The following is a 26,440-nucleotide window of genomic DNA, read 5'->3' as shown; positions in this document are numbered from 1 at the left end:
GAACCTGGAGATTTGGGACCCATGGGATGGGTACCACGCAGTATTACTTTAAATGGTCTACGTTTGCTCACCCAACCTAACCAAAACTCTCAGCCCCAAGAGTGTCCACCCTTATGTCACAATCAGCTGTGGGGCTAGATATGGCCAATCCAGGTGGCATCACAGCCCCTGAACGAATTTTGTAAGAATTTCTCTCTCTTTCACTGTCTTTGCTTCACGGGTTTTTAAAAGTAATTGATTTTTATAATGGGGTTTAGCTGCTTTTCACTGCTGTGTTTATGTCTCTTTACACCCTCTTGACTCACTTACAGGGAGATATCAATGCATAGGTTTTAAGAGTCTTACTAGTCAGATATATTCTTGGGCGGTGAATAGGGGGTGTTGAGTCCAGTTCACTGAGCAAGGAGTAGGTCTTGTCTATTACATATTGGGTTTATGGAACGGTATCTGAGCAAATTAGAAACCCTTTTTTTATGCATCACCCCACCTCACCTTTCCCGTTAAGCAGCCATAGTGTGTTTTCTAAACGTGTGACTCTGTTCTGTTTTGTAATTCAGTTCAAGGGTAGCGGTTTTTACATTCCCTCTATAAGTGATATCTTATGATAAGTGTCTTTTTCTTTGTGACTTATTTCACTTAGAATCGTCGTACCTAAATCCACTCATCATGCTGCTACTAGCCTTATGACGTTGATATTATGGCTGAGTGATATTCCATTGTAAATAAGGACAACAACTTCTTTATCCATTTTTCTCTTTCCTGGGATATTTAAGGTGTAACGAAGTGGAGGTTCTTGTCAACAGAGCAGCCCTAAACTTTGGGGTGCCTGTGTTTTGCTGATTTTTAGTTTTACCAATTTCTACGCCCATGAGTGGAAGTGCCCTATGCTCTCTAAGCTGAGTTTTTTAGATGTTTCAGGACACACCGTACACTTCTCCAGAGTGCCTCTTGGCAATTTACATCCAGCCCATCAGCATAGCAAGTCTCGTGTTTCTCCATGGCCTGTCCTGCGTTTCTGGTTTTGACACTTTATTCAGCATGGCCCTTTTGACCGATGGGAAGCGAGACTTCTTTGTAGCCCTGATTTGCCTTTCCAGGTTGCTTGGTTGTCTAAGAAAGGCGTATGCGTTTTTTCCTGAATATATTCAGGAAAAAACGCATACGCCCTTCTTGGACAAGGGCATCATTGTCGAGGTTTTGCCGCTTTTCCTGTGCTTTAAAGGCGATTCGAATCTGCCTCCTGAAATCTGTTTCCTGCAATTCTTCCTTGCTTTCAAATCCTCTTTGTTGCCTTCCCTCAACATATTTGTAGACGAGAGTTATCATTTACAGTTCTGCAGGTTTGTGAATTGCAGTGCCCCTGAGCTCCATTTTTCAACTCGGTCTCTTGGTAGCTGGCCGCAAAAGAGCAGGATTGCTTTAGGCCCTATTCTGCTTCCGGGCGGCAGACTGAGCCTGTGGTTAATTCTTCTTCCTGATGGGAAAATAGAGTGATCTGTGCCTGTCGCAACACCTAGAGGTAGTCTCTCATTGGTTCCCCCTCTTCCCGTTCATCCTCAGAACACATTGCGACCTGTACGGAACAGGAGGTTAAAGGTGCTGATTCTCTAAGGAGGGAGAATGCTAGTAAAGCGGCTGGAATGGCGAACCCGAGCACAAGGAGATGAGAAATGTGGTGCGTTTTAGAAACCTTTCCCGATCACTCGGTGTACCGTCTTCTGGGTTTCTCATGCATGGTTTCGATGTAGGAAGGTGCCCTTGAACCTGGAGATTTGGGACCCATGGGATGGGTTCCACGCAGTATTACTTTAAAGGGTCTGCGTTTGGTCACCCAACCTCACCAAACCTCTCAGCCCCAAGAGTGTCCAACCTTATGTCTCAATCAGCTGCGGGTCTAGATATGGTCAATCCAGGTGGCATCACAGCCCCTGAACGAATTTTGTAAGAATTTCTCTCTCTTTCACTGTCTTTGTTTCACGGGTTTTTAAAAGGAATTGAGTTTTATAATGGGGTTTAGCTGCTTTTCACTGCTGTGTTTATGCAGCTTTACACCCACTTGACTCACTTACAGAGAGATATCAATACATAGGTTTTAAGATTCTTTCTAGTCAGATATATTCTTGGGCGGTGAATAGGGGGTGTTGAGTCCAGTTCACTGAGCAAGGAGTAGGTCTTGTCTATTACATATTGGCTTTATGGAACGGTATCTGAGCTAATTTGAAACCCTTGTTTTATGCATCACCCCACCTCACCTTTCCCGTTAGGCAGCCATAGTGTGTTTTCTAAACGTGTGACTCTGTTCTGTTTTGTAATTCAGTTCAAGGGTAGCGGTTTTTACATTCCCTCTATAAGTGATATCTTATGATAAGTGTCGTTTTCTGTGTGACTTATTTCACTTAGAATCGTCGTACCTAAATCCACTCATCATGCTGCTACTAGCCTTATGACGTTGATATTATGGCTGAGTGATATTCCATTGTAAATAAGGACCACAACTTCTTTATCCATTTTTCTCTTTCCTGGGATATTTAAGGTGTAACAAAGTGGAGGTTCTTGTCAACAGAGCAGCCCTAAACTTTGGGGTGCCTGTGTCTTGCTGATTTTTAGTTTTCCCAATTTATACGCCCATGAGTGGAAGTGCCCTATGCTCTCTAAGCTGAGTTTTGTAAATGTTTCAGAATACACCGTACACTTCTCCAGAGTGGCTGTTGGCAATTTACATCCCGCCCATCAGCGTAGCAAGGCTCCCGTTTCTCCGTGGCCTGTCCTGCATTTCTGGTTTTGACACTTTATTCAGCATGGCCCTTTTGACCGATGGGAAGCGAGACTTCTTTGTAGCGCTGATTTGCCTTTCCAGGTTGCTTGGTTGGCCAAAAAGGGCGTATGCGTTTTTTCCTGAATATATTCAGGAAAAAACGCATACGCCCTTTTTGGCCAAGGGCATCATTGTCGAGGTTTTGCCGCTTTTCCTTTGCTTTAAAGGCGATTCGAATCTGCCTCCTGAAATCTGTTTCCTGCAATTCTGCCTTGCTTTCAAATCCTCTCTGTTGCCTTCCCTCAATGTATTTGTGGACGAGAGTTAACATTTATAACTCTGCAGGTTTGTGAATTGCAGTGACCCTGAACTCCATTTTTCAACTCGCTTTTTTGGAGCTAGCCGCAAAAGCGCAGGATTGCTTCAGGCCCTATTCTGGTTCTGTTCGGCAGACTGAGACTGCGGTTAATTATTCTTCCTGATGGGAAAATAGAGTGACCTGTGCCTGTCCCAACACCTAGAGCTAGTCTTTCATTGGTTCCCCCTCTTCCCGTACATCCTCAGGACAAATTGCAACCTGTATGGAACACGAGGTTAAAGGTGCTGATTCTCCAAGGTGGGAGAATGCTAGTAAAGCGGCTGGAATGGCGTACCCGAGCACAAGGAGATGAGAAATGAGGTGCGTTTTAGAAACCTTTCCCGTTCACACGGTGTAACTTCTTCTGGGTTTCTCATACATGGTTTCGATGTAGGAAGGTGCCCTTGAACCTGGAGATTTGGGACCCATGGGATGGGTACCACGCAGTATTACTTTAAAGGGTCTGCGTTTGGTCACCCAACCTCACCAAACCTCTCAGCCCCAAGAGTGTCCACCCTTATGTCTCAATCAGCTGCGGGTCTAGATATGGTCAATCCAGGTGGCATTACAGCCCCGGAACGAATTTTGTAAGAATTTCTCTCTTTTTCACTGTCTTTGTTTCACGGGTTTTTAAAATTAATTGAGTTTTGTAATGGGGTTTAGCTGCTTTTCACTGCTGTGTTTATGCAGCTTTACACCCACTTGACTCACTTACAGAGAGATATCAATACATAGGTTTTAAAATTCTTACTAGTCAGATATATTCTTGGGCGGTGAATAGGGGGTGTTGAGTCTAGTTCACTGAGCAAGGAGTAGGTCTTGTCTATTACATATTGTCTTTATGGAATGGTATCTGAGCTAATTTGAAACCCTTGTTTTATGCATCACCCCACCTCACCTTTCCCGTTAGGCAGCCATAGTGTGTTATCTAAACGTGTGACTCTGTTCTGTTTTGTAATTCATTTCAAGGGTAGCGGTTTTTACATTCCCTCTATAAGTGATATCTTATGATAAGTGTCGTTTTCTGTGTGACTTATTTCACTTAGAATCGTCGTACCTAAATCCACTCATCATGCTGCTACTAGCCTTATGACGTTGATTTCATGGCTGAGTGATATTCCATTGTACATAAGGACCACAACTTCTTTATCCATTTTTCTCTTTCCTGGGATATTTAAGGTGTAATGAAGTGGAGGTTCTTGTCAACAGAGCAGCCCTACACTTTGGGGTGCTTGTGTCTTGCTGATTTTTAGTTTTCCCAATTTATACGCCCATGAGTGGAAGTGCCCTATGCTCTCTAAGCTGAGTTTTGTAGATGTTTCAGGACACACCGTACACTTCTCCAGAGTGGCTGTTGGCAATTTACATCCCGCCCATCAGCGTAGCAAGGCTCCCGTTTCTCCGTGGCCTGTCCTGCATTTCTGGTTTTGACACTTTATTCAGCATGGCCCTTTTGACCGATGGGAAGCGAGACTTCTTTGTAGCGCTGATTTGCCTTTCCAGGTTGCTTGGTTGGCCAAAAAGGGCGTATGCGTTTTTTCCTGAATATATTCAGGAGAAAACGCATACGCCCTTTTTGGCCAAGGGCATCATTGTCGAGGTTTTACCACTTTTCCTGTGCTTTAAAGGCGATTCGAATCTGCCTCCTGAAATCTGTTTCCTGCAATTCTGCCTTGCTTTCAAATCCTCTTTGTTGCCTTCCCTCAATATATTTGTAGACGAGAGTTATCATTTATAAGTCTGCAGGTTTGTGAATTGCAGTGCCCCTGAGCTCCATTTTTCAACTCGCTCTCTTGGTAGCTGGCCGCAAAAGCGCAGGATTTCTTTAGGCCCTATTCTGCTTCCGGGCGGCAGGATGAGCCTGTGGTTAATTCTTCTTCCTGATGGGAAAATAGAGTGACCTCTGCCTGTCCCAACACCTAGAGCTAGTCTTTGATTGGTTCCCCCTCTTCCCGTTCATCCTCAGGACAAATTGCAACCTGTATGGAACAGGAGGTTAAAGGTGCTGATTCTCCAAGGAGTGAGATTGCTAGTAAAGCGGCTGGAAAGGCGAACCCGAGCACAAGGAGATGAGAAATGAGGTGCGTTTTAGAAACCTTTCCCGATCACTCGGTGTACCGTCTTCTGGGTTTCTCATGCATGTTTTCGATGTAGGAATATGCCCTTGAACCTGGAGATTTGGGACCCATGGGATGGGTACCACGCAGTATTATTTTAAAGCGTCTGCGTTTGCTCACCCAACCTCACCAAACCTCTCAGCCCCAAGAGTGTCCACCCTTATGTCTCAATCATATGCGGGTCTAGATATGGTCAATCCAGGTGGCATCACATCCCCTGAACGAATTTTGTAAGAAATTCTCTCGCTTTCACTGTCTTTGTTTCACAGGTTTTTAAAATTAATTGAGTTTTATAATGGGGTTTAGCTGTTTTTCACTGCTGTGTTTATGCAGCTTTACACCCACTTGACTCACTTACAGAGAGATATCAATACATAGGTTTTAAGATTCTTACTAGTCAGATATATTCTTGGGCGGTGAATAGGGGGTGTTGAGTCCAGTTCCCTGAGCAAGGAGTAGGTCTTGTCTATTACATATTGGGTTTATGGAACGGTATCTGAGCTAATTTGAAACCCTTGTTTTATGCATCACCCCACCTCACCTTTCCCGTTAGGCAGCCATAGTGTGTTTTCTAACCGTGTGACTCTGTTCTGTTTTGTAATTCAGTTCAAGGGTAGCGGTTTTTACATTCCCTCTATAAGTGATATCTTATGATAAGTGTCTTTTTCTGTGTGACTTAATTCACTTAGAATCGTCGTACCTAAATCCACTCATCATGCTGCTACTAGCCTTATGACGTTGATTTCATGGCTGAGTGATATTCCATTGTAAATAAGGACTACAACTTCTTTTTCCATTTTTCTCTTTCCTGGGATATTTAAGGTGTAACGAAGTGCAGGTTCTTGTCAACAGAGCAGCCCTAAACTTTGGGGTGCTTGTGTCTTGCTGATTTTTAGTGTTCCCAATTTATACGCCCATGAGTGGAAGTGTCCTATGCTCTCTAAGCTGAGTATTGTAAATATTTCAGGACACAACGTACACTTCTCCAGAGTGGCTGTTGGCAATTTACATCCCGCCCATCAGCGTAGCAAGGCTCCCGTTTCTCCGTGGCCTGTCCTGCATTTCTGGTTTTGACACTTTATTCAGCATGGCCCTTTTGACCGATGGGAAGCGAGACTTCTTTGTAGCGCTGATTTGCCTTTCCAGGTTGCTTGGTTGGCCAAAAAGGGCGTATGCGATTTTTCCTGAATATATTCAGGAAAAAACGCATACGCCCTTTTTGGCCAAGGGCATCATTGTCGAGGTTTTGCCGCTTTTCCTGTGCTTTAAAGGCGATTCGAATCTGCTTCCTGAAATCTGTTTCCTGCAATTCTGCCTTGCTTTCAAATCCTCTTTGTTGCCTTCCCTCAATGTATTTGTGGAAGAGAGTTAACATTTATAACTCTGCAGGTTTGTGAATTGCAGTGACCCTGAACTCCATTTTTCAACTCGCTTTTTTGGGAGCTAGCCGCAAAAGCGCAGGATTGCTTCAGGCCCTATTCTGGTTCCGGTCGGCAGACTGAGCCTGCGGTTAATTATTCTTCCTGATGGGAAAATAGAGTGACCTGTGCCTGTCCCAACACCTAGAGCTAGTCTCTCATTGGTTCCCCCTCTTCCCGTACATCCTCAGGACAAATTGCAACTTGTATGGAACACGAGGTTAAAGGTGCTGATTCTCCAAGGTGGGAGAATGCTAGTAAAGTGGCTGGAATGGCGTACCCGAGCACAAGGAGATGAGAAATGAGGTGCGTTTTAGAAACCTTTCCCGTTAACACGGTGAAACTTCTTCTGGGTTTCTCATGCATGGTTTCGATGTAGGAAGGTGCCCTTGAACCTGGAGATTTGGGACCCATGGGATGGGTACCACGCAGTATTACTTTAAAGGGTCTGCGTTTGGTCACCCAACCTCACCAAACCTCTCAGCCCCAAGAGTGTCCACCCTTATGTCTCAATCAGCTGCGGGTCTAGATATGGTCAATCCAGGTGGCATCACAGCCCCGGAACGAATTTTGTAAGAATTTCTCTCTCTTTCACTGTCTTTGTTTCACGGGTTTTTAAAATTAATTGAGTTTTATAATGGGGTTTTGCTGCTTTTCACTGCTGTGTTTATGCAGCTTTACACCCACTTGACTCACTTACAGAGAGATATCAATACATAGGTTTTAAGATTCTTACTAGTCAGATATATTCTTGGGCGGTGAATAGGGGGTGTTGAGTCCAGTTCACTGAGCAAGGAGTAGGTCTTGTCTATTACATATTGTCTTTATGGAACGGTATCTGAGCTAATTTGAAACCCTTGTTTTATGCATCACCCCACCTCACCTTTCCCGTTAGGCAGCCATAGTGTGTTTTCTAAACGTGTGACTCTGTTCTGTTTTGTAATTCAGTTCAAGGGTAGCGGTTTTTACATTCCCTCTATAAGTGATATCTTATGATAAGTGTCGTTTTATGTGTGACTTATTTCACTTAGAATCGTCGTACCTAAATCCACTCATCATGCTGCTACTAGCCTTATGACGTTGATTTCATGGCTGAGTGATATTCCATTGTACATAAGGACCACAACTTCTTTATCCATTTTTCTCTTTCCTGGGATATTTAAGGTGTAATGAAGTGGAGGTTCTTGTGAACAGAGCAGCCCTAAACTTTGGGGTGCTTGTGTCTTGCTGATTTTTAGTGTTCCCAATTTATACGCCCATGAGTGGAAGTGCCCTATGCTCTCTAAGCTGAGTATTGTAAATATTTCAGGACACACCGTACACTTCTCCAGAGTGGCTGTTGGCAATTTACATCCCGCCCATCAGCGTAGCAAGGCTCCCGTTTCTCCGTGGCCTGTCCTGCATTTCTGGTTTTGACACTTTATTCAGCATGGCCCTTTTGACCGATGGGAAGCGAGACTTCTTTGTAGCGCTGATTTGCCTTTCCAGGTTGCTTGGTTGGCCAAAAAGGGCGTATGCGTTTTTTCCTGAATATATTCAGGAGAAAACGCATACGCCCTTTTTGGCCAAGGGCAATATTGTCGAGGTTTTGCCACTTTTCCTGTGCTTTAAAGGCGATTCGAATCTGCCTCCTGAAATCTGTTTCCTGCAATTCTGCCTTGCTTTCAAATCCTCTTTGTTGCCTTCCCTCAATATATTTGTAGACGAGAGTTATCATTTATAAGTCTGCAGGTTTGTGAATTGCAGTGCCCCTGAGCTCCATTTTTCAACTCGCTCTCTTGGGAGCTGGCCGCAAAAGGGCAGGATTGCTTTAGGCCCTATTCTGCTTCCGGGCGGCAGCCTGAGCCTGTGGTTAATTCTTCTTCCTGATGGGAAAATAGAGTGACCTGTGCCTGTCCCAACACCTAGAGCTAGTCTCTCATTGGTTCCCCCTCTTCCCGTTCATCCTCAGGACAAATTGCAACCTGTATGGAACAGGAGGTTAAAGGTGCTGATTCTCCAAGGAGGGAGATTGCTAGTAAAGCGGCTGGAAATGTGAACCCGAGCACAAGGAGATGAGAAATGAGGTGAGTTTTAGAAACCTTTCCCGATCACTCGGTGTACCATCTTCTGGGTTTCTCATGCATGTTTTCGATGTAGGAAGATGCCCTTAAACCTGGAGATTTGGGACCCATGGGATGGGTACCACGCAGTATTACTTTAAAGCGTCTGCGTTTGCTCACCCAACCTCACCAAACCTCTCAGCCCCAAGAGTGTCCACCCTTAGGTCTCAATCAGCTGCAGGTCTAGATATGGTCAATCCAGGTGGCATCACAGCCCCTGAACGAATTTTGTAAGAATTTCTCTCTCTTTCACTGTCTTTGCTTCACGGGTTTTTAAAATTAATTGAGTTTTATAATGGGGTTTAGCTGCTTTTCACTGCTGTGTTTATGCAGCTTTACACCCACTTGACTCACTTACAGAGAGATATCAATACATAGGTTTTAAGATACTTACTAGTCAGATATATTCTTGGGCGGTGAATAGGGGGTGTTGAGTCCAGTTCACTGAGCAAGGAGTAGGTCTTGTCTATTACATATTGGGTTTATGGAACGGTATCTGAGCTAATTTGAAACCCTTGTTTTATGCATCACCTCACCTCACGTTTCCTGTTAGGCAGCCATAGTGTGTTTTCTAACCGTGTGACTCTGTTCTGTTTTGTAATTCAGTTCAAGGGTAGAGGTTTTTACATTCCCTCTATAAATGATATCTTATGATAAGTGTCTTTTTCTGTGTGACTTATTTAACTTAGAATCGTCGTACCTAAATCCACTCATCATGCTGCTACTAGCCTTATGACGTTGATTTCTTGGCTGAGTGATATTCCATTGTACATAAGGACCACAACTTCTTTATCCATTTTTCTCTTTCCTGGGATATTTAAGGTGTAACGAAGTGGAGGTTCTTGTCAACAGAGCAGCCCTAAACTTTGGGGTGCTTGTGTCTTGCTGATTTTTAGTTTTCCCAATTTATACGCCCATGAGTGGAAGTGCCCTATGCTCTCTAAGCTGAGTTTTTTAGATGTTTCAGGACACACCGTACACTTCTCCAGAGTGCCTCTTGGCAATTTACATCCTGCCCATCAGCGTAGCAAGTCTCGTGTTTCTCTATGGCCTGTCCTGCGTTTCTGGTTTTGACACTTTATTCAGCATGGCCCTTTTGACCGATGGGAAGCGAGACTTCTTTGTAGCGCTGATTTGCCTTTCCAGGTTGCTTGGTTGGCCAAGAAGGGCGTATGCGTTTTTTCCTGAATATATTCAGGAAAAAACGCATACGCCCTTCTTGGACAAGGGCATCATTGTCGAGGTTTTGCCGCTTTTCCTGTGCTTTAAAGGCGATTCGAATCTGCCTCCTGAAATCTGTTTCCTGCAATTCTGCCTTGCTTTCAAATCCTCTTTGTTGCCTTCCCTCAATATATTTGTAGACGAGATTTATCATTTATAATTCTGCAGGTTTGTGAATTGCAGTGCCCCTGAGCTCCATTTTTCAACTCGCTCTCTTGGGTGCTGGCCGAAAAAGCGCAGGATTGCTTTAGGCCCTATTCTGCTTCCGGGCGGCAGACTGAGCCTGTGGTTAATTCTTCTTCCTGATGGGAAAATAAAGTGATCTGTGCCTGTCGCAACACCTAGAGCTAGTCTCTCATTGGTTCCCCCTCTTCCCGTTCATCCTTAGAACACATTGCAACCTGTACGGAACAGGAGGTTAAAGGTGCTGATTCTCTAAGGAGGGAGATTGCTAGTAAAGCGGCTGGAATGGCGAACCCGAGCACAAGGAGATGAGAAATGCGGTGCGTTTTAGAAACCTTTCCCGATCACTCGGTGTACCGTCTTCTGGGTTTCTCATGCATGTTTTCGATGTAGGAAGATGCCCTTGAACCTGGAGATTTGGGACCTATGGGATGGGTACCACGCAGTATTACTTTAAAGCGTCTGCGTTTCCTCACCCAACCTCACCAAACCTCTCAGCCCCAAGAGTGTCCACCCTTATGTCTCAATCAGCTGCGGGTCTAGATATGGTCAATTCAGGTGGCATCACAGCCCCTGAACGAATTTTGTAAGAATTTCTCTCTTTTTCACTGTCTTTGTTTCACGGGTTTTTAAAATTAATTGAGTTTTATAATGGGGTTTAGCTGCTTTTCACTGCTGTGTTTATGCAGCTTTACACCCACTTGACTCTCTTACAGAGAGATATCAATACATAGGTTTTAAGATTCTTACTATTCAGATATATTCTTGGGCGGTGAATAGGGGGTGTTGAGTCCAGTTCACTGAGCAAGGAGTAGGTCTTGTCTGTTACATATTGTCTTTATGGAACGATATCTGAGCTAATTTGAAACCCTTGTTTTATGCATCACCCCACCTCACCTTTCCCGTTAGGCAGCCATAGTGTGTTTTCTAAACGTGTGACTCTGTTCTGTTTTGTAATTCAGTTCAAGGGTAGCGGTTTTTACATTCCCTCTATAAGTGATATCTTATGATAAGTGTCGTTTTCTGTGTGACTTATTTCACTTAGAATTGTCGTACCTAAATCCACTCATCATGCTGCTACTAGCCTTATGACGTTGATTTCATGGCTGAGTGATATTCCATTGTACATAAGGACCACAACTTCTTTATCCATTTTTCTCTTTCCTGGGATATTTAAGGTGTAACGAAGTGGAGGTTCTTGTCAACAGAGCAGCCCTAAACTTTGGGGTGCTTGTGTCTTGCTGATTTTTAGTGTTCCCAATTTATACGCCCATGAGTGGAAGTGCCCTATGCTCTCTAAGCTGAGTATTGTAAATATTTCAGGACACACCGTACACTTCTCCAGAGTGGCTGTTGGCAATTTACATCCCGCCCATCAGCGTAGTAAGGCTCCCGTTTCTCCGTGGCCTGTCCTGCATTTCTGGTTTTGACACTTTATTCAGCATGGCCCTTTTGACCGATGGGAAGCGAGACTTCTTTGTAGCGCTGATTTTCCTTTCCAGGTTGCTTGGTTGGCCAAAAAGGGCGTATGCGTTTTTTCCTGAATATATTCAGGAGAAAACGCATACGCCCTTTTTGGCCAAGGGCATCATTGTCGAGGTTTTGCCACTTTTCCTGTGCTTTAAAGGCGATTCGAATCTGCCTCCTGAAATCTGTTTCCTGCAATTCTGCCTTGCTTTCAAATCCTCTTTGTTGCCTTCCCTCAATGTATTTGTGGACGAGAGTTAACATTTATAACTCTGCAGGTTTGTGAATTGCAGTGACCCTGAACTCCATTTTTCAACTCGCTTTTTTGGGAGGTAGCCGCAAAAGCGCAGGATTGCTTCAGGCCCTATTCTGGTTCCGGTCGGCAGACTGAGCCTGCGGTTAATTATTCTTCCTGATGGGAAAATACAGTGACCTGTGCCTGTCCCAACACCTAGAGCTAGTCTCTCATTGGTTCCCCCTCTTCCCGTACATCCTCAGGACAAATTGCAACCTGTATGGAACACGAGGTTAAAGGTGCTGATTCTCCAAGGTGGGAGAATGCTAGTAAAGCGGCTGGAATGGCATACCCGAGCACAAGGAGATGAGAAATGAGGTGCGTTTTAGAAACCTTTCCCGTTCACACGGTGTAACTTCTTCTGGGTTTCTCATGCATGGTTTCGATGTAGGAAGGTGCCCTTGAACCTGGAGATTTGGGACCCATGGGATGGGTACCACGCAGTATTACTTTAAAGGGTCTGCGTTTGGTCACCCAACCTCACCAAACCTCTCAGCCCCAAGAGTGTCCACCCTTATGTCTCAATCAGCTGCGGGTCTAGATATGGTCAATCCAGGTGGCATCACAGCCCCGGAACGAATTTTGTAAGAATTTCTCTCTTTTTCACTGTCTTTGTTTCACGGGTTTTTAAAATTAATTGAGTTTTATAATGAGGTTTAGCTGCTTTTCACTGCTGTGTTTATGCAGCTTTACACCCACTTGACTCACTTACAGAGAGATATCAATACATAGGTTTTAAGATTCTTACTAGTCAGATATATTCTTGGGCGGTGAATAGGGGGTGTTGAGTCCTGTTCACTGAGCAAGGAGTAGGTCTTGTCTATTACATATTGTCTTTATGGAACGGTATCTGAGCTAATTTGAAACCCTTGTTTTATGCATCACCCCACCTCACCTTTCCCGTTAGGCAGCCATAGTGTGTTTTCTAAACGTGTGACTCTGTTCTGTTTTGTAATTCAGTTCAAGGGTAGCGGTTTTTACATTCCCTCTATAAGTGATATCTTATGATAAGTGTCGTTTTCTGTGTGACTTATTTCACTTAGAATCGCCGTACCTAAATCCACTCATCATGCTGCTACTAGCCTTATGACCATGATTTCATGGCTGAGTGATATTCCATTGTACATAAGGACCACAACTTCTTTATCCATTTTTCTCTTTCCTGGGATATTTAAGGTGTAACGAAGTGGAGGTTCTTGTCAACAGAGCAGCCCTAAACTTTGGGGTGCTTGTGTCTTGCTGATTTTTAGTGTTCCCAATTTATACGCCCATGAGTGGAAGTGCCCTATGCTCTCTAAGCTGAGTATTGTAAATATTTCAGGACACACCGTACACTTCTGCAGAGTGGCTGTTGGCAATTTACATCCCGCCCATCAGCGTAGCAAGGCTCCCGTTTCTCCGTGGCCTGTCCTGCATTTCTGGTTTTGACACTTTATTCAGCATGGCCCTTTTGACCGATGGGAAGCGAGACTTCTTTGTAGCGCTGATTTGCCTTTCCAGGTTGCTTGGTTGGCCAAAAAGGGCGTATGCGTTTTCTCCTGAATATATTCAGGAGAAAACGCATACGCCCTTTTTGGCCAAGGGCAATATTGTCGAGGTTTTGCCACTTTTCCTGTGCTTTAAAGGCGATTCGAATCTGCCTCCTGAAATCTGTTTCCTGCAATTCTGCCTTGCTTTCAAATCCTCTTTGTTGCCTTCCCTCAATATATTTGTAGACGAGAGTTATCATTTATAAGTCTGCAGGTTTGTGAATTGCAGTGCCCCTGAGCTCCATTTTTCAACTCGCTCTCTTGGGAGCTGGCCGCAAAAGCGCAGGATTGCTTTAGGCCCTATTCTGCTTCCGGGCGGCAGACTGAGCCTGTGGTTAATTCTTCTTCCTGATGGGAAAATAGAGTGACCTGTGCCTGTCCCAACACCTAGAGCTAGTCTCTCATTGGTTCCCCCTCTTCCCGTTCATCCTCAGGACAAATTGCAACCTGTATGGAACAGGAGGTTAAAGGTGCTGATTCTCCAAGGAGGGAGATTGCTAGTAAAGCGGCTGGAAAGGTGAACCCGAGCACAAGGAGATGAGAAATGAGGTGCGTTTTAGAAACCTTTCCCGATCACTCGGTGTACCATCTTCTGGGTTTCTCATGCATGTTTTCGATGTAGGAAGATGCCCTTGAACCTGGGGATTTGGGACCCATGGGATGGGTACCACGCAGTATTACTTTAAAGCGTCTGCGTTTGCTCACCCAACCTCACCAAACCTCTCAGCCCCAAGAGTGTCCACCCTTAGGTCTCAATCAGCTGCAGGTCTAGATATGGTCAATCCAGGTGGCATCACAGCCCCTGAACGAATTTTGTAAGAATTTCTCTCTCTTTCACTGTCTTTGCTTCACGGGTTTTTAAAATTAATTGAGTTTTATAATGGGGTTTAGCTGCTTTTCACTGCTGTGTTTATGCAGCTTTACACCCACTTGACTCACTTACAGAGAGATATCAATACATAGGTTTTAAGATACTTACTAGTCAGATATATTCTTGGGCGGTGAATAGGGGGTGTTGAGTCCAGTTCACTGAGCAAGGAGTAGGTCTTGTCTATTACATATTGGGTTTATGGAACGGTATCTGAGCTAATTTGAAACCCTTGTTTTATGCATCACCTCACCTCACGTTTCCCGTTAGGCAGCCATAGTGTGTTTTCTAACCGTGTGACTCTGTTCTGTTTTGTAATTCAGTTCAAGGGTAGAGGTTTTTACATTCCCTCTATAAATGATATCTTATGATAAGTGTCTTTTTCTGTGTGACTTATTTAACTTAGAATCGTCGTACCTAAATCCACTCATCATGCTGCTACTAGCCTTATGACGTTGATTTCTTGGCTGAGTGATATTCCATTGTACATAAGGACCACAACTTCTTTATCCATTTTTCTCTTTCCTGGGATATTTAAGGTGTAACGAAGTGGAGGTTCTTGTCAACAGAGCAGCCCTAAACTTTGGGGTGCTTGTGTCTTGCTGATTTTTAGTTTTCCCAATTTATACGCCCATGAGTGGAAGTGCCCTATGCTCTCTAAGCTGAGTTTTTTAGATGTTTCAGGACACACCGTACACTTCTCCAGAGTGCCTCTTGGCAATTTACATCCTGCCCATCAGCGTAGCAAGTCTCGTGTTTCTCTATGGCCTGTCCTGCGTTTCTGGTTTTGACACTTTATTCAGCATGGCCCTTTTGACCGATGGGAAGCGAGACTTCTTTGTAGCCCTGATTTGCCTTTCCAGGTTGCTTGGTTGTCTAAGAAATGCGTATGCGTTTTTTCCTGAATATATTCAGTAAAAAACGCATACGCCCTTCTTGGACAAGGGCATCATTGTCGAGGTTTTGCCGCTTTTCCTATGCTTTAAAGGCGATTCGAATCTGCCTCCTGAAATCTGTTTCCTGCAATTCTGCCTTGCTTTCAAGTCCTCTTTGTTGCCTTCCCTCAATATATTTGTAGACGAGAGTTATCATTTATAATTCTGCAGGTTTGTGAATTGCAGTGCCCCTGAGCTCCATTTTTCAACTCGCTCTCCTGTTAGCTGGCCGCAAAAGCGCAGGATTGCTTTAGATCCTATTCTGCTTCCGGGCGGCAGACTGAGCCTGTGGTTAATTCTTCTTCCTGATGGGAAAATAGAGTGATCTGTGCCTGTCGCAACACCTAGAGCTAGTCTCTCATTGGTTCCCCCTCTTCCCGTTCATCCTTAGAACACATTGCAACCTGTACGGAACAGGAGGTTAAAGGTGCTGATTCTCTAAGGAGGGAGATTGCTAGTAAAGCGGCTGAAATGGCGAACCCGAGCACAAGGAGATGAGAAATGAGGTGCGTTTTAGAAACCTTTCCCGATCACTCGGTGTACCGTCTTCTGGGTTTCTCATGCATGTTTTCGATGTAGGAAGATGCCCTTGAACCTGGAGATTTGGGACCTATGGGATGGGTACCACGCAGTATTACTTTAAAGCGTCTGCGTTTGCTCACCCAACCTCACCAAACCTCTCAGCCCCAAGAGTGTCCACCCTTATGTCTCAATCAGCTGCGGGTCTAGATATGGTCAATTCAGGTGGCATCACAGCCCCTGAACGAATTTTGTAAGAATTTCTCTCTTTTTCACTGTCTTTGTTTCACGGGTTTTTAAAATTAATTGAGTTTTATAATGGGGTTTAGCTGCTTTTCACTGCTGTGTTTATGCAGCTTTACACCCACTTGACTCACTTACAGAGAGATATCAATACATAGGTTTTAAGATTCTTACTAGTCAGATATATTCTTGGGCGGTGAATAGGGGGTGTTGAGTCCAGTTCACTGAGCAAGGAGTAGGTCTTGTCTATTACATATTGGGTTTATGGAACGGTATCTGAGCTAATTTGAAACCATTGTTTTATGCATCACCCCACCTCACCTTTCCCGTTAGGCAGCCATAGTGTGTTTTCTAAACGTGTGACTCTGTTCTGTTTTGTAATTCAGTTCAAGGGTAGCGGTTTTTACATTCCCTCTATAAGTGATATATTATGATAAGTGTCGTTTTCTGTGTGACTTATTTCACTTAGAATCGTCGTACCTAAATCCACTCATCATGCTGCTACTAGCCTTATGACGTTGATTTCATGGCTGAGTGATATTCCATTGTACATAAGGACCACAACTTCTTTATCCATTTTTCTCTTTCCTGGGATATTTAAGGTGTAACGAAGTGGAGGTTCTTGTCAACAGAGCCGCCCTAAACTTTGGGGTGCTTGTGTCTTGCTGATTTTTAGTGTTCCCAATTTATACGCCCATGAGTGGAAGTGCCCTATGCTCTCTAAGCTGAGTATTGTAAATATTTCAGGACACACCGTACACTTCTCCAGAGTGGCTGTTGGCAATTTACATCCCGCCCATCAGCGTAGTAAGGCTCCCGTTTCTCCGTGGCCTGTCCTGCATTTCTGGTTTTGACACTTTATTCAGCATGGCCCTTTTGACCGATGGGAAGCGAGACTTCTTTGTAGCGCTGATTTGCCTTTCCAGGTTGCTTGGTTGGCCAAAAAGGGCGTATGCGTTTTTTCCTGAATATATTCAGGAGAAAACGCATACGCCCTTTTTGGCCAAGGGCATCATTGTCGAGGTTTTGCCACTTTTCCTGTGCTTTAAAGGCGATTCGAATCTACCTCCTGAAATCTGTTTCCTGCAATTCTGCCTTGCTTTCAAATCCTCTTTGTTGCCTTCCCTCAATGTATTTGTGGACGAGAGTTAACATTTATAACTCTGCAGGTTTGTGAATTGCAGTGACCCTGAACTCCATTTTTCAACTCGCTTTTTTGGGAGCTAGCCGCAAAAGCGCAGGATTGCTTCAGGCCCTATTCTGGTTCCGGTCGGCAGACTGAGCCTGCGGTTAATTCTTCTTCCTGATGGGAAAATAGAGTGACCTGTGCCTGTCCCAACACCTAGAGCTAGTCTCTCATTGGTTCCCCCTCTTCCCGTACATCCTCAGGACAAATTGCAACCTGTATGGAACACGAGGTTAAAGGTGCTGATTCTCCAAGGTGGGAGAATGCTAGTAAAGCGGCTGGAATGGCATACCCGAGCACAAGGAGATGAGAAATGAGGTGCGTTTTAGAAACCTTTCCCGTTCACACGGTGTAACTTCTTCTGGGTTTCTCATGCATGGTTTCGATGTAGGAAGGTGCCCTTGAACCTGGAGATTTGGGACCCATGGGATGGGTACCACGCAGTATTACTTTAAATGGTCTGCGTTTGGTCACCCAACCTCACCAAACCTCTCAGCCCCAAGAGTGTCCACCCTTATGTCTCAATCAGCTGCGGGTCTAGATATGGTCAATCCAGGTGGCATCACAGCCCCGGAACGAATTTTGTAAGAATTTCTCTCTTTTTCACTGTCTTTGTTTCACGGGTTTTTAAAATTAATTGAGTTTTATAATGGGGTTTAGCTGCTTTTCACTGCTGTGTTTATGCAGCTTTACACCCACTTGACTCACTTACAGAGAGATATCAATACATAGGTTTTAAGATTCTTACTAATCAGATATATTCTTGGGCGGTGAATAGGGGGTGTGGAGTCCAGTTCCCTGAGCAAGGAGTAGGTCTTGTCTATTACATATTGGGTTTATGGAACGGTATCTGAGCTAATTTGAAACCCTTTTTTTATGCATCACCCCACCCCACCTTTCCCGTTAGGCAGCCATAGTGTGTTTTCTAAACGTGTGACTCTGTTCTGTTTTGTAATTCAGTTCAAGGGTAGCGGTTTTTACATTCCCTCTATAAGTGATATCTTATGATAAGTGTCTTTTTCTGTGTGACTTATTTCACTTAGAATCGTCGTACCTAAATCCACTCATCATGCTGCTACTAGCCTTATGACGTTGATTTCATGGCTGAGTGATATTCCATTGTAAATAAGGACTACAACTTCTTTATCCATTTTTCTCTTTCCTGGGATATTTAAGGTGTAACGAAGTGGAGGTTCTTGTCAACAGAGCAGCCCTAAACTTTGGGGTGCTTGTGTCTTGCTGATTTTTAGTGTTCCCAATTTATACGCCCATGAGTGGAAGTGCCCTATGCTCTCTAAGCTGAGTATTGTAAATATTTCAGGACACACCGTACACTTCTCCAGAGTGGCTGTTGGCAATTTACATCCCGCCCATCAGCGTAGCAAGGCTCCCGTTTCTCCGTGGCCTGTCCTGCATTTCTGGTTTTGACACTTTATTCAGCATGGCCCTTTTGACCGATGGGAAGCGAGACTTCTTTGTAGCGCTGATTTGCCTTTCCAGGTTGCTTGGTTGGCCAAAAAGGGCGTATGCGTTTTTTCCTGAATATATTCAGGAGAAAACGCATACGCCCTTTTTGGCCAAGGGCAATATTGTCGAGGTTTTGCCACTTTTCCTGTGCTTTAAAGGCGATTCGAATCTGCCTCCTGAAATCTGTTTCCTGCAATTCTGCCTTGCTTTCAAATCCTCTTTGTTGCCTTCCCTCAATATATTTGTAGACGAGAGTTATCATTTATAAGTCTGCAGGTTTGTGAATTGCAGTGCCCCTGAGCTCCATTTTTCAACTCGCTCTCTTGGGAGCTGGCCGCAAAAGCGCAGGATTGCTTTAGGCCCTATTCTGCTTCCGGGCGGCAGACTGAGCCTGTGGTTAATTCTTCTTCCTGATGGGAAAATAGAGTGACCTGTGCCTGTCCCAACACCTAGAGCTAGTCTCTCATTGGTTCCCCCTCTTCCCGTTCATCCTCAGGACAAATTGCAACCTGTATGGAACAGGAGGTTAAAGGTGCTGATTCTCCAAGGAGGGAGATTGCTAGTAAAGCGGCTGGAAAGGTGAACCCGAGCACAAGGAGATGAGAAATGAGGTGAGTTTTAGAAACCTTTCCTGATCACTCGGTGTACCATCTTCTGGGTTTCTCATGCATGTTTTCGATGTAGGAAGATGCCCTTGAACCTGGAGATTTGGGACCCATGGGATGGGTACCACGCAGTATTACTTTAAAGCGTCTGCGTTTGCTCACCCAACCTCACCAAACCTCTCAGCCCCAAGAGTGTCCACCCTTAGGTCTCAATCAGCTGCAGGTCTAGATATGGTCAATCCAGGTGGCATCACAGCCCCTGAACGAATTTTGTAAGAATTTCTCTCGCTTTCACTGTCTTTGCTTCACGGGTTTTTAAAATTAATTGAGTTTTATAATGGGGTTTAGCTGCTTTTCACTGCTGTGTTTATGCAGCTTTACACCCACTTGACTCACTTACACAGAGATATCAATACATAGGTTTTAAGATACTTACTAGTCAGATATATTCTTGGGCGGTGAATAGGGGGTGTTGAGTCCAGTTCACTGAGCAAGGAGTAGGTCTTGTCTATTACATATTGGGTTTATGGAACGGTATCTGAGCTAATTTGGAACCCTTGTTTTATGCATCACCCCACCTCACCTTTCCGGTTAGGCAGCCATAGTGTGTTTTCTAACCGTGTGACTCTGTTCTGTTTTGTAATTCAGTTCAAGGGTAGAGGTTTTTACATTCCCTCTATAAATGATATCTTATGATAAGTGTCTTTTTCAGTGTGACTTATTTCACTTAGAACCGTCGTACCTAAATCCACTCATCATGCTGCTACTAGCCTTATGACGTTGATTTCTTGGCTGAGTGATATTCCATTGTACATAAGGACCACAACTTCTTTATCCATTTTTCTCTTTCCTGGGATATTTAAGGTGTAACGAAGTGGAGGTTCTTGTCAACAGAGCAGCCCTAAACTTTGGGGTGCTTGTGTCTTGCTGATTTTTAGTGTTCCCAATTTATACGCCCATGAGTGGAAGTGCCCTATGCTCTCTAAGCTGAGTATTGTAAATATTTCAGGACACACCGTACACTTCTCCAGAGTGGCTGTTGGCAATTTACATCCCGCCCATCAGCGTAGTAAGGCTCCCGTTTCTCCGTGGCCTGTCCTGCATTTCTGGTTTTGACACTTTATTCAGCATGGCCCTTTTGACCGATGGGAAGCGAGACTTCTTTGTAGCGCTGATTTTCCTTTCCAGGTTGCTTGGTTGGCCAAAAAGGGCGTATGCTTTTTTTCCTGAATATATTCAGGAGAAAACGCATACGCCCTTTTTGGCCAAGGGCATCATTGTCGAGGTTTTGCCACTTTTCCTGTGCTTTAAAGGCGATTCGAATCTGCCTCCTGAAATCTGTTTCCTGCAATTCTGCCTTGCTTTCAAATCCTCTTTGTTGCCTTCCCTCAATATATTTGTAGACGAGAGTTATCATTTTAAAGTCTGCAGGTTTGTGAATTGCAGTGCCCCTGAGCTCCATTTTTCAACTCGCTCTCTTGGTAGCTGGCCGCAAAAGCGCAGGATTGCTTTAGGCCCTATTCTGCTTCTGGGCGGCAGGATGAGCCTGTGGTTAATTCTTCTTCCTGATGGGAAAATAGAGTGACCTCTGCCTGTCCCAACACCTAGAGCTAGTCTTTCATTGGTTCCCCCTCTTCCCGTTCATCCTCAGGACAAATTGAAACCTGTATGGAACAGGAGGTTAAAGGTGCTGATTCTCCAAGGAGTGAGATTGCTAGTAAAGCGGCTGGAAAGGCGAACCCGAGCACAAGGAGATGAGAAATGAGGTGCGTTTTAGAAACCTTTCCCGATCACTCGGTGTACCGTCTTCTGGGTTTCTCATGCATGTTTTCGATGTAGGAAGATGCCCTTGAACCTGGAGATTTGGGACCCATGGGATGGGTACCACGCAGTATTACTTTAAAGCGTCTGCGTTTGCTCACCCAACCTCACCAAACCTCTCAGCCCCAAGAGTGTCCACCCTTATGTCTCAATCATCTGCGGGTCTAGATATGGTCAATCCAGGTGGCATCACATCCCCTGAACGAATTTTGTAAGAATTTCTCTCGCTTTCACTGTCTTTGTTTCACGGGTTAAAATTAATTGAGTTTTATAATGGGGTTTAGCTGTTTTTCACTGCTGTGTTTATGCAGCTTTACACCCACTTGACTCACTTACAGAGAGATATCAATACATAGGATTTAAGATTCTTACTAGTCAGATATATTCTTGGGCGGTGAATAGGGTGTGTTGAGTCCAGTTCACTGAGCAAGGAGTAGGTCTTGTCTATTACATATTGGGTTTATGGAACGGTATCTGAGCTAATTTGAAACCCTTGTTTTATGCATCACCTCACCTCACGTTTCCCGTTAGGCAGCCATAGTGTGTTTTCTAACCGTGTGACTCTGTTCTGTTTTGTAATTCAGTTCAAGGGTAGAGGTTTTTACATTCCCTCTATAAATGATATCTTATGATAAGTGTCTTTTTCTGTGTGACTTATTTAACTTAGAATCGTCGTACCTAAATCCACTCATCATGCTGCTACTAGCCTTATGACGTTGATTTCTTGGCTGAGTGATATTCCATTGTACATAAGGACCACAACTTCTTTATCCATTTTTCTCTTTCCTGGGATATTTAAGGTGTAACGAAGTGGAGGTTCTTGTCAACAGAGCAGCCCTAAACTTTGGGGTGCTTGTGTCTTGCTGATTTTTAGTTTTCCCAATTTATACGCCCATGAGTGGAAGTGCCCTATGCTCTCTAAGCTGAGTTTTTTAGATGTTTCAGGACACACCGTACACTTCTCCAGAGTGCCTCTTGGCAATTTACATCCTGCCCATCAGCGTAGCAAGTCTCGTGTTTCTCTATGGCCTGTCCTGCGTTTCTGGTTTTGACACTTTATTCAGCATGGCCCTTTTGACCGATGGGAAGCGAGACTTCTTTGTAGCCCTGATTTGCCTTTCCAGGTTGCTTGGTTGTCTAAGAAATGCGTATGCGTTTTTTCCTGAATATATTCAGTAAAAAACGCATACGCCCTTCTTGGACAAGGGCATCATTGTCGAGGTTTTGCCGCTTTTCCTGTGCTTTAAAGGCGATTCGAATCTGCCTCCTGAAATCTGTTTCCTGCAATTCTGCCTTGCTTTCAAGTCCTCTTTGTTGCCTTCCCTCAATATATTTGTAGACGAGAGTTATCATTTATAATTCTGCAGGTTTGTGAATTGCAGTGCCCCTGAGCTCCATTTTTCAACTCGCTCTCCTGTTAGCTGGCCGCAAAAGCGCAGGATTGCTTTAGGCCCTATTCTGCTTCCGGGCGGCAGACTGAGCCTGTGGTTAATTCTTCTTCCTGATGGGAAAATAGAGTGATCTGTGCCTGTCGCAACACCTAGAGCTAGTCTCTCATTGGTTCCCCCTCTTCCCGTTCATCCTTAGAACACATTGCAACCTGTACGGAACAGGAGGTTAAAGGTGCTGATTCTCTAAGGAGGGAGATTGCTAGTAAAGCGGCTGGAATGGCGAACCCGAGCACAAGGAGATGAGAAATGAGGTGCGTTTTAGAAACCTTTCCCGATCACTCGGTGTACCGTCTTCTGGGTTTCTCATGCATGTTTTCGATGTAGGAAGATGCCCTTGAACCTGGAGATTTGGGACCTATGGGATGGGTACCACGCAGTATTACTTTAAAGCGTCTGCGTTTGCTCACCCAACCTCACCAAACCTCTCAGCCCCAAGAGTGTCCACCCTTATGTCTCAATCAGCTGCGGGTCTAGATATGGTCAATTCAGGTGGCATCACAGCCCCTGAACGAATTTTGTAAGAATTTCTCTCTCTTTCACTGTCTTTGCTTCACGGGTTTTTAAAATTAATTGAGTTTTATAATGGGGTTTAGCTGCTTTTCACTGCTGTGTTTATGCAGCTTTACACCCACTTGACTCACTTACAGAGAGATATCAATACATAGGTTTTAAGATACTTACTAGTCAGATATATTCTTGGGCGGTGAATAGGGGGTGTTGAGTCCAGTTCACTGAGCAAGGAGTAGGTCTTGTCTATTACATATTGGGTTTATGGAACGGTATCTGAGCTAATTTGAAACCCTTGTTTTATGCATCACCTCACCTCACGTTTCCTGTTAGGCAGCCATAGTGTGTTTTCTAACCGTGTGACTCTGTTCTGTTTTGTAATTCAGTTCAAGGGTAGAGGTTTTTACATTCCCTCTATAAATGATATCTTATGATAAGTGTCTTTTTCTGTGTGACTTATTTAACTTAGAATCGTCTTACCTAAATCCACTCATCATGCTGCTACTAGCCTTATGACGTTGATTTCTTGGCTGAGTGATATTCCATTGTACATAAGGACCACAACTTCTTTATCCATTTTTCTCTTTCCTGGGATATTTAAGGTGTAACGAAGTGGAGGTTCTTGTCAACAGAGCAGCCCTAAACTTTGGGGTGCTTGTGTCTTGCTGATTTTTAGTTTTCCCAATTTATACGCCCATGAGTGGAAGTGCCCTATGCTCTCTAAGCTGAGTTTTTTAGATGTTTCAGGACACACCGTACACTTCTCCAGAGTGCCTCTTGGCAATTTACATCCTGCCCATCAGCGTAGCAAGTCTCGTGTTTCTCTATGGCCTGTCCTGCGTTTCTGGTTTTGACACTTTATTCAGCATGGCGCTTTTGACCGATGGGAAGCGAGACTTCTTTGTAGCGCTGATTTGCCTTTCCAGGTTGCTTGGTTGGCCAAGAAGGGCGTATGCGTTTTTTCCTGAATATATTCAGGAAAAAACGCATACGCCCTTCTTGGACAAGGGCATCATTGTCGAGGTTTTGCCGCTTTTCCTGTGCTTTAAAGGCGATTCGAATCTGCCTCCTGAAATCTGTTTCCTGCAATTCTGCCTTGCTTTCAAATCCTCTTTGTTGCCTTCCCTCAATATATTTGTAGACGAGAGTTATCATTTATAAGTCTGCAGGTTTGTGAATTGCAGTGCCCCTGAGCTCCATTTTTCAACTCGCTCTCTTGGTAGCTGGCCGCAAAAGCGCAGGATTGCTTTAGGCCCTATTCTGCTTCCGGGCGGCAGACTGAGCCTGTGGTTAATTCTTCTTCCTGATGGGAAAATAGAGTGACCTGTGCCTGTCGCAACACCTAGAGGCTAGTCTCTCACTGGTTCCCCCTCTTCCCGTTCATCCTCAGGAAACATGGCAACCTGTATGGAATAGGAGGTTAAAGGTGCCGATTCTCCAAGGAGGGAGATTGCTAGTAAAGCGGCTGGAATGGCGAACCCGAGCACAAGGAAATGAGAAATGAGGTGCGTTTTAGAAACCTTCCCCAATCACACGGTGTACCATCTTCTGGGTTTTTCATGCATGTTTTCGATGTAGGAAGATGCCCTTGAACCTGGAGATTTGGGACCCATGGGATGGGTACCACGCAGTATTACTTTAAATGGTCTACGTTTGCTCACCCAACCTAACCAAAACTCTCAGCCCCAAGAGTGTCCACCCTTAAGTCAAAATCAGCTGTGAGGCTAGATATGGCCAATCCAGGTGACATCACAGCCCCTGAACGAATTTTGTAAGAATTTCTCTCTCTTTCACTGTCTTTGCTTCACGGGTTATTAAAAGTAATTGATTTTTATAATGGGGTTTAGCTGCTTTTCACTGCTGTGTTTATGTCTCTTTACACCCTCTTGACTCACTTACAGGGAGATATCAATGCATAGGTTTTAAGAGTCTTACTAGTCAGATATATTCTTGGGCGGTGAATAGGGGGTGTTGAGTCCAGTTCACTGAGCAAGGAGTAGGTCTTGTCTATTACATATTGGGTTTATGGAACGGTATCTGAGCAAATTAGAAACCCTTTTTTTATGCATCACCCCACCTCAACTTTCCCGTTAAGCAGCCATAGTGTGTTTTCTAAACGTGTGACTCTGTTCTGTTTTGTAATTCAGTTCAAGGGTAGCGGTTTTTACATTCCATCTATAAGTGATATCTTATGATACGTGTCTTTTTCTTTGTGACTTATTTCACTTAGCATCGTCGTACCTAAATCCACTCATCATGCTGCTACTAGCCTTATGACATTTATTTCATGGCTGAGTGATATTCCATTGTACATAAGGACCACAACTTCTTTATTCATTTTTCTCTTTCCTGGGATATTTAAGGTGTAACGAAGTGGAGGTTCTTGTCAACAGAGCAGCCCTAAACTTTGGGGTGCTTGTGCCTTGCTGATTTTTAGTTTTCCCAATTTATACGCCCATGAGTGAAAGTGCCCTATGCTCTCTAAGCTGAGTTTTTTAGATGTTTCAGGACACACCGTACACTTCTCCAGAGTGCCTCTTGGCAATTTACATCCCGCCCATCAGCGTAGCAAGTCTCACGTTTCTCCATGGCCTGTCCTGCGTTTCTGGTTTTGACACTTTATTCAGCATGGCCCTTTTGACCGATGGGAAGCGAGACTTCTTTGTACCGCTGATTTGCCTTTCCAGGATGCTTGGGCGGCCAAAAAGGGCGTGTACGTTTTTTCCTGAATATATTCAGGAAAAAACGCATACGCCCTTTTTGGCCAAGGGCATCATTGTCGAGGTTTTGCCGCTTTTCCTGTGCTTTAAAGGCGATTCGAATCTGCCTCCTGAAATCTGTTTCCTGCAATTCTGCCTTGCTTTCAAATCCTCTTCGTTGCCTTCCCTCAATATATTTGTAGACGAGAGTTAACATTTATAAGTCTGCAGGTTTGTGAATTGCAGTGCCCCTGAGCTCCATTTTTCAACTCGCTCTCTTGGGAGCTGGCCGCAAAAGCGCAGGATTGCTTTAGGCCCTATTCTGCTTTCGGGCGGCAGACTGAGCCTGTGGTTAATTCTTCTTCCTTATGGGAAAATAGAGTGTTCTGTGCCTGTCGCAACACCTAGAGCTAGTCTCTCATTGGTTCCCCCTATTCCCGTTCATCCTCAGAACACATTGCAACCTGTACGGAAGAGGAGGTTAAAGGTGCTGATTCTCTAAGGAGGGAGATTGCTAGTAAAGCGGCTGGAATGGCGAACCCGAGCACAAGGAGATGAGAAATGAGGTGCGTTTTAGAAACCTTTCCCGATCACTCGGTGTACCATCTTCTGGGTTTCTCATGCATGTTTTCGATGTAGGAAGATGCCCTTGAACCTGGAGATTTGGGACCCATGGGATGGGTACCACGCAGTA

This window comes from Eschrichtius robustus, chromosome 7 (genome assembly GCF_028021215.1).
Source record: "Eschrichtius robustus isolate mEscRob2 chromosome 7, mEscRob2.pri, whole genome shotgun sequence".
NCBI lineage: Eukaryota > Metazoa > Chordata > Mammalia > Artiodactyla > Eschrichtiidae > Eschrichtius > Eschrichtius robustus.
The sequence above is the reverse complement of the archived record's forward strand: the minus strand, read 5'-3'. Positions refer to the sequence as shown.